This window comes from Eumetopias jubatus, unplaced genomic scaffold, assembly GCF_037043125.1.
Source record: "Eumetopias jubatus isolate StellerSeaLion01/CBP00866 unplaced genomic scaffold, mEumJub1_p1.0 scaffold_13, whole genome shotgun sequence".
Classification (NCBI taxonomy): domain Eukaryota; kingdom Metazoa; phylum Chordata; class Mammalia; order Carnivora; family Otariidae; genus Eumetopias; species Eumetopias jubatus.
In genome coordinates, this window is record NW_028274819.1 from 12,571,371 (window position 1) to 12,580,919 (window position 9,549).

The 9,549-nt window shown below is 37.2% G+C and overlaps 1 pseudogene; it reads left to right on the forward strand.

Annotated features, from left to right (window-relative positions):
- Positions 1-352: 352 nt before the first annotated feature.
- LOC114215350 (olfactory receptor 5B17-like) lies at positions 353-1,143 on the forward strand (annotated as a pseudogene).
- The last annotated feature ends 8,406 nt before the right edge of the window (positions 1,144-9,549 follow it).

The window sequence follows — 9,549 nt, forward strand, 5'->3', positions numbered from 1 at the left end:
AGTGTAAGCTATTAGATTTAAAAGATATGATATAGGAGATGGATTCATTCCAGGAATGTGAACTTGGACAACTCGTTAGCCTTTCCTGCAACTCCGCTTACTCATATACAAAATCTAGAAGTTGGGAAGCTGATCTGTAAGGACACTTCCTATCCAAAAGCTTATTACTGTGGAGATAAGTTGTCACTAAATTGTGTTGCCATGACATGCTTCAGAAATGGAGAATATTGAAGAACAAATTATTGCTCTAATAAAATAATGTTTGTACATTTCTATTTCTATGCAACCCATTTCTGTTCATCAGTGTGTTCCTTTTCATTGCTGCAGAGCATCTTGTGATATGCAAATCACATCCATGAAGACTAACACAGAGGTGAAAGAATTCATCCTGCTGGGACTAACAAATGCATTAGAACTGCAGAGTCCTCTCTTTCTAATGTTTACTCTCATCTACCTTGTCACTCTGGTTGGGAACCTGGGGATGATCATGTTGATCTTGCTGGACTCTCGTCTGCACATTCCCATGTACCTTTTCCTCAGTAACCTGTCTCTGGTGGACTTTTGATACTCCTCAACAATCACTCCCAAGGTCATGTCTGGATTACTTATAGGAGACAAGGTCATCTCCTACAATGCACTTATGTCTTTGCCTTTTTAACTGCTGCTATTGACATTGTAGACACATTCTGTTTTTCTTTATGCCTGTCCAATGTGGTCCATCACTTTTTCTGTGATATTCCAGCAGTCATGACTCTGACGTGCTCAGATAAAGACATTAATGAGCTGATTCTTGTGCTTATTTCAAACTTTATCTTTTTTGCACTTTTTGTTATCTTTATTTCCTATCTGTTCATATTTACAACCATTTTGAAGATACAGTCAGGGGAGGGGTACCAGAAGGCTTTATCTACCTGTGCTTTTCACCTTGTTGCAGTTTCCATATTTTATGGGACAGTCATCATCATGTACTTACAGCCAAGTTCCCATCATTCCATGGACACAGACAAAATCACATCTGTGTTCTATACTATGGTCATTCCCATGCTAAACCCTATGGTGTACAACTTGAGGAACAAAGAGGTCAAGAATGCTATCAAGAAGTTTTTTGAGAAGGCAAAATATTCTCTAGGTTTAGTCTTCTAATGATCTAAAATCCACAAAAGTTATTTCATCTCACTTAAATCTACTCCATGCCATAACTCAATGTTCATGGCCATATAGGGTATCAAAGCATATCAATCACTCGAATGTTATTTATTTCTTTAATTTTGTAGCAGGTCCAAGCATCCAAAATGGAGAACAAATATATTTTTTTAATGAAAGCAGTTTATGAATAAACCTTCCTTGTTACTATTGTGTTACACATAGTTTTTTCCTTGAGGTACTTCAATAATGGTAAGAAAAAACTAATGGATAAGAAAAAAAAATTAAGAGCTTGGACCAGGTAGTAAGGAAAACAGTGGATAATGGAGTTTTCCCCAGAAAGAAAAATCAGGGTCTCATAAAGAAATATATCCCATCACCAGGTTGAGGGGCCTAGTTATTGTCAATTCCATAAGATTTCTAAACTGAGGGCGCCTGGGTGGCTCAGATGGTTAAGCGTCTGCCTTCACCTCAGGTCATGATCCCAGCTTCCTGGGATCGAGTCCCGCATCGGGCTCCCTGCTCAGCAAGGAGCCTGCTTCTCCCTCTGCCTCTCTCTCTCTGTCTCTTCTGAATAAATAAATAAAATCTTTAAAAAAAAAAAAGATTTCTAAACTGAAATCTGTGTGTCTTCCTTTGCTGACTCTTCTGAATGGAGGCTCTTTTTTCCCCAATTATCTTTATTCAGGCCCAACATTATTTACTGGATATGAATGTGGAATGAACTATGTTTTCTTTTTAGAGTATAATTGCTAGGCAACAGGGAGCCACACATGGACTGGATGGAGAAGACCATTTAACCTGTATGATAGCCTGGACATTGTGCTTCTATATTGATTAGTTGGGATTTAGGTTGTCTCCTTGGTGGAGGTGAATAATAAATTTTCTGTATGGGAGGAAATGTAAGATGGATATTTGATGATTATAAGCATTACAATGGAAAAGACTGGTTAGTTATTTTCCGAACTATGTTTACTCCTAGAAATATACATAAGTTCTATGTCTCTGCCCTTCATACAGTTAATTATGACCATGTGCTTGTGTTTTTGTCCATTGAATGTGAGTACAGGTCATACATGCCACTTCCAAGTCTGCCCATGAACCTCCCCATGTGATGTCTTGTTCATTCTTTTTGTCACCAGCTGTATGGAGAGAATCCAGACCACAAGAGATGACAAAATCACTAAATGGAAAGAACCGGGTACAACTGAGTCTCTGTAGAAGTTCCCACAGAACAACTAATGGAACCATATGCAAGCAAGGAAAACCTCTATCGTCATGCCATTGCCATTTTGGAGTTTGCTTGTATGACAGCTGGTATTATTTACCCTAACAGACAGAGCTTCTTATAAGACCATCTGGATGCTGTTATGGGAGTGGGGAGGACATATCCTGGAAAAACTATCAAATTTCTCCAATACAATTTGATTCTACCATGATTTCTTTGTGAGTCTTCACCAAGCCTTCATATCATAACCAAAGAGGCTAGCCCCAATAAAATTAGCACAGGTTTTAGAGAGAGGACAAATTCAACGTGAATTCCATTCCAATTCAAACTTTGTGATATAGGGCAAGTTATTAAGTATTCTGAGTTTCTCATGGGGAAACTAATGCCTCTCTCACAGACTTAGATTAAATGGGTACTGAATGAGCCAGACCGTAGCACAGTGCCTGAAACAGAGTAGCTGCTCAAAATATATTTGCATCCTTTCCCTTCTGTTCCTTTTCTTATCCTTGTTCATTCATCTAATTTGCCAACCTTGTCCATAGAACAATTAAAACAGTTACAAATTATTTTGGTTTGTTTTATAGATTTAACTGTAGTACTGAATTGCAAGACTTTGAGACCAAAGATGTTACCTTACTTAGGTATGTGTTCTCAGAATCTAGACTAATGTCTATTCCACAGAACTCAAGAGTATCTAATGAAATCTGATCCTGTGTAGGAACAAAGTTACATGGAAAAACCCAAAAATATTAATGTCTATCATCTTTTCCTTCATGAGGCTGATCAAAATATTGTATATTCATTTTTGTGTGTTTACTCCTTTTATTTGTTTTTGCCATTAAAATAAAAGTTCTGGGTACCTGGGTGGTGCAGTCAGTTAAACATCTGCCTTCGGCTCAGGTCATGATTGCAGGGTCCTGGGATCAAGCCCCGCATTGGGCTCTCCCTCAGCATTGAGTCTGCTTCTCCTTTTTCCTCTGTGATCTCTCTTACTTTCACTCTGTCTCTAATAAATAAATATAATCTTTTTAAAAAAAGTTCTATGCATCCTGGTACAATTTCTGATCTGGTGTCTAACAAAGACTCAGGCTTAGATCAGAGCTAAGGCACAGTAAAAGATTTTAAGGAATGAACAGCTGCACAATAAGAGGAACCCAACAGAGAAAGTCAACATATGTTTGTAAAAACAGAACACAGACAACAGAACACAAGTAGGTTATGCTGCAGTCACACATTAAATTGAGAACTCACGGTTGAACACAACAAAGATCATAAAGATTTTATATCAGTTTCCTATGGCTGCTGTAACAAATGAGTACACTCCAGGGCCTTTAAACAACACACATTTGTTTTCTCACATTTCTGGAGGCCAGGTGTTGGAAATCAGTTTCACTGGGATGAAACAGAAGTATCAGTCTCCAGAGTGTCTAGGGGAGACTGTCCCTTGTAGATTTCATATTCAGGTGACTTCCCCAAATTCCTAGTTTTATTCCCAGCAGTTCAATCTCTGCCTTTGTGGCCACATTATTTTCTCCTCCTATTGCCTGTCTGATTTCCCTCTGCCTCTCCTTTTTTAATTTATGTGAGATTAACATAACGAAATCAACTCCAATTCAATTTAATTCCATAACAATTAAAAAATAAAGTGTGCAACTCAGTATTATTTGGCACATTCACAATGTTCTGCAACCATCACATCTATTTCATTCTAAAAGATTTTTTCACTCACAGAGATCCTGTACCCATTAAGGCCTCCTCCCCTGAGAACCAATAATCTGCCTACAACCTCTATGGATTCACCTATCATGGATATGTCATGTAAATACAATCATATAATATGTGACCTTTAATGTTTGACATCTTTTATTCAGTTTAATGTTTTTGAAGCTCATCTGTGTTGCAGCATGTATCAATACATCATTTTTTATGGCTGAATAATATTCAATTATAGGTATATATCACATTTTTTTCATCCATTTTCCAACTGATGGACATTTGTATGTTTTTTACCTATTGGCAATTGTTAATAATGCAGCATAACTATTTGCATTCATGCACAAGTATTGTTTGAGGAACTGTTTTCATTCTCTGGTGATATTACCAGGAGCAGAATGGCTGGTTCATACAATAATCGTATGTTTAACTTTTGAAGACTACCAACCTGTTTTCAGTAGCAGCTGTCCCATTTTACATTCCCACCAGCAATGTACAATGGTTCCAATTTATCCACACTCTTGCTATGACTTTTTAGTTCCATTTTCTTTTATAATAGCCATCCTAATGGGTGTGAAATTGTATCTCATGGGTTTGATTTACTTTCTCCTAATGCCAATGATTTGGGGCATACTTCCATGTGTTTATTGGCTTTTAGTAAATCTTCTTCAGAGAAATGTTTGTTCAAGTACCTTGCCCATTTTGTGGTTTTTCTGTTGTTGAATTGTTTGAGTTCTTTATATATCCTGCATATTATGTCTTTATCAGAAATGTGATTTGCAAAATTTCTCTTCCATTCTGTAGGTTTCCTTTTCACTTTCTTGAAGATGTACTTTGATATACAAAGTTTGAAGTCCAATCTATCTCTTTTTTTCTTTTGTTGCTTGTGTTTGGTGTAATACATGAAAAACCATTTCCAGATCCAATGTCTGGACTTTTTCCCACATTTTCTGGTGGTTTTATGTTTTTAGCTCTCATATTTTGGTCATCAACCATTTTGAGTTGGTTTTTGTACATGGTGTGTGGAAGGGCTCCAACTTTATTTTTTTGCATTTGGGAATCTAGTTGTCCCAGCACCATTTGTTGATGACTTCTTTTCCAATTAAATGGACTTTGCACCTCTGTCAAAAATCAATTGGCAATAGATATGTGGGTTTATTTCTTGTCTCTCAATTCTATTCAACTGATCTATGTCTCTATTAAGGCAATATCAAATTGCTTTGATTATTTCAGATTTGTATTATGTTTTGAAATCAAGAAGTGTGAGTCTTCCTACTTTGTTCTTCCTTCTCAATATTGTTTGGCTATTCATAGTCCCTTGAAATTCCATTTGAATTTTAGTAATAGTGTTTCTATTTCTGGTTATTAAAATTATGACAGAGATTGCATTAATACTCTAGGTCACTTTGGAAAGTATTGCCAGTAAACAATATCATATCTTCCAATCCATGAACATAGACTGTCTTTCCATTTATTTAGGCCTCCTTGAATTTCAGCAATTTATTTGGTAGTTTCAGTGTACAGCCCTTCATCCCTTGCTTAAATTTATTCCTCTGTATTTTAACATAAGAATGCTGTTTTAAGTGGAATTTTCTCTGGAATTGTTTATTGCTAATGTACATAAGCACAACTTATTTTTGGTTGGTCAATAAGTTTATTAGTTAATAGTTTCTTGTACATTCTTTAGGATTTTCTCTATATAAGATCATATCATCTGAAAATCATATGATTTTTCTTTCCAATTTATGTGTCTTGTAATTCTTATTTTCTTGTGTAATTACTCCAGATAGAACTTTCAGCACGACTTTGAATAAAAGTAGTGAAAGCAAGCACACTGTCTAGTATGTGATCTTATAGGGAAGGATTTTCACTCTTTCACATTCAAGTACGATGTTAGCTGTGGGTTTTTCATTAATGGTTTTTATAATTTTCATTTCTATTCTTAGATTGCTGGTTGCTTTTATCATGAAGTCATTGGAGATTTTGTCAAATACTTTTTCTGAATTAATAAATCAGATAATTATGTGTTTTTTCTCCTCAATCTGGTTAATTACAGTGACCAATTTCAAATTTTGTTTTTTCTAGTTTATTAAGATGCAACTGATATATCACATTATATAAGTTTAAGATGTACAACATAATTATTTGAAATGATTGCAACCCCCAATGTTTATAGCATCAATGTGTACAATAAACAGAGTCCAGATATTCATCAACAGATGAATGGGTAAAGATGTGGGATATATATGTATCTCACATTATATATATTCTGGAATACACACACACACACACACACACACACACACACACACACAGAGGAATATTACTCAGCCATGAAAGAGAATGAAATTTTGCAATTTGCAACAATGTGGATGGGACTAGAGTGTATTATGCTAAGCAAAATAAGTTAGTCAGACAAAGACAAATACCATATGATTTCACTCATATGTGGAATTTAAGAAACAAAATTGATGAGCCTAGGGGAAGGGAAAGAAAAATAAGATAAAAACAGAGAAGGAGGGTGCCTGGGTGGCTCAGTTGGTTAAGCGACTGCCTTCAGCTCAGGTCATGATCCTGGAGTCCCGAGATCGAGTCCCACATCGGGCTCCCTTCTCAGCAGGGAGTCTGCTTCTCCCTCTGACCTTCTTCCCTCTCGTGCTCTCTATCTCTCATTCTCTCTCTCTCAAATAAATAAATAAAATCTTAAAACAAAACAGAGAAGGAAACAAACTATAAGAGACTAATTTCTCTATAGATAAAAAACTGAGGGTTGCTGGAGTAGAGGTGGGTGGGGGGGTTGGGTAATTGGGTAATGGGCATTAAAGAGGGCACTTGATGTAATAAGCACTGCATATTATATGCAACTGATGAAATACTAAATTCTACCCCCAAATTAATAAAATACTATATGTTAACCAATTGAATTAGATTAGTTAATTAGAATTTAATTAATTGAATTTAAATAAAACCAAAAATAAAGTAAAATAAAATATCACTGGGAAAAAAAGAAATGACTGTAACAATGTTTGGCTAACATTTATGACCTCACATAGTTACAATTTTTTTATCTTGTGATGAGAACTTTTAAGATCTAATATCTTAGAAACCTTCAAATATATATATATATATATATCAGTATTGTTAATTATAGTTATCATGGTGTACATCACATCCTCAGAACTTATTTATCTTATAACTTTTACCTTTGACCACCTTTAAATGTTTTCTTGATTCCCCAGCTCTCACTTCTGGAGCCACATGAGTGCCTGGGGGATGTGGGTAGAGCATTAGTTGCATCTGCTATGACAGAGTAATTCAGGGTAGAAAGAAACCCATCTGTCTACAGACCAGAATCAGATTTTTGAACAGACTTCATAGTATTAAGGCTGAATTTACTCTCCATATTTTTGGCCAATGTGTCATATTGTTGGTTTGTTGTAAACATAAGAAGGAAAACCAGGGATTTCATTGATCAATCTCTAAAACTCCAGTAGCCCACAATTTAATTATAACAAGTAAAAGAATGGAAAGGGGGAAAAGTGAAATAAATAAAATAGATGGCAGACAGAAAACAAAATGTTTCTGGAACATATTATAAATATCAGTAATATAAAAAAATGTAAACCTATTAAACCCAGTATTATGTACTGAATGACAATAAAATTGAGGGAAGGAGAAATATTTTTTTAAGAGATTTTATTTAGGGGGAGGAGCAAGATGACAGGAGTAAGAGACCCAAATTTCATCTGGTCCCAGGAATTCAGCTGGATAGGGATCAAACAATTCTGAACACCTATGAACACAACAGGAAAGCAAAGAAAAGAATAACAACAACTCTCTGACAACTTTCTGGAAGGTAGGACGTGTGGAGAAGTGAATCCGAGGCGATATTCGGGAAAATAGATGACGGGGGAGGGGGCCTCCGTTGGCCGCTTCTGGCAAGTGATAGAGCCCCCAGCACAAAATCGGAACTTTTAGAAGGCGGCTCCACTGACGGACGACGCTGCAGTGGCTAAGCGGGGGGTGGAACCCTCGCGGGACAGTGTGGTCTCAGGACCCTCGGGGTCACAGAAAGACCAGGGGTGCCTGAGTGCGGCAGAGCTCCCAGGTATCGGAGCGGGGAAGCCGGCTGCAGAGACGGAGCCGAGGCGCGGGCTCTCAGCTCGGGGTGGCCATAAACCATGATCCGCGGCACAGTCAGGCCACTACTCTTCCAGCAGGGACCCAAACAAGTGGCAGATCCGGGGAGACTCCCCTTCCTCCCCTGGGAGGAGAGGGAAGGAGCACACCACAGGGATCTGCTGGGTTTGGAGACTCCACACCCGGTCGTGTGCCAGAGATAGAAACGCTCGGTCACAGGCCAGGTGAGCATGGAGTGTGGCCAGAGACCGGGGAGACGGCAGTGATTGACTGCTTTTCTCTGGGGGCTCACTGAGGAGTGGGGCCCCCAGTTCTTGGCTCCTCTGGGGCGGAGACTGGGAGCTGCCATTTTCACTCTTGTCCTCCAAAGCTGAACAGAAAGCTTGCGGGGAACAAAAGCTCCCTAGAGCAAACCCAGCAGATTACTTAGCCTGGACTGGTCAAGGGCAGGGCAATTCCGCCTCCAGCAAAGACATTTGGGAACCAGGGCAACAAGCCCCTCCCCCAGAAGATCAGCAAGAACAGCCAGCCAAGACCAAGTTTACCGATCAATGAGAATGGCAGAACACCAGCTCTAGCGGAATACTGCACATAGAATTCATGGTTTTTTTCCCCCTGATTCTTTAGTCTTTCAAAGTTAACTTTTGGAATTTTCTTTTTTCTTTTTCTTTTTTTGAATTTTTCTTTTTCCCTTTTTCAACCAACATCTTATCAATCCCTTTTTAAAAAATCTTTTTTATTTTTCATTTTTAGAGTCATATTCTATCCCTTCATATTAGTTAACCTTATTTTTGGTGTATATATATATATATATATATATATATATATATATATATATAAAGTTGTTCTCTCTTTAAAATTTTGGGATACAGTTTCTTCTAACAGACCAAAATATACTCTAAATCTCTAGTGTATGGCTTTGTTCTAGTCTCCTGACTGATCCCATTCTCTCCCCTTTTTTTTTTTAATTTCTCTTCTTTCTTTTCTTAACCAATTTCTTATCTTTTCAATTCCTTTTATAAAATCTTTTATAATTTTCATCTTTAAGGTCCTATTCCATCCCTTCATCATATTTACCCTTATTTTTGTACATATATAAGTTTTTCTTTCTTTAAAACTTTGGGAGGCACTTTCTTCTAACAGACCAAAATACACCCAAAATCTAGTGTGTGGCACTGATCTATGCACCAGCCTGATCATATTTGATCATATTCTTTTTTTTATCTTTTTTTTTCTTTTTCTTTCTTTCCCTTTCTTTTCCCCCAGTTTCAGGTGTCTTCTGATTTCTTTAGTGTATATTTTTCTGGGGTTGTTGTTACCCTGTT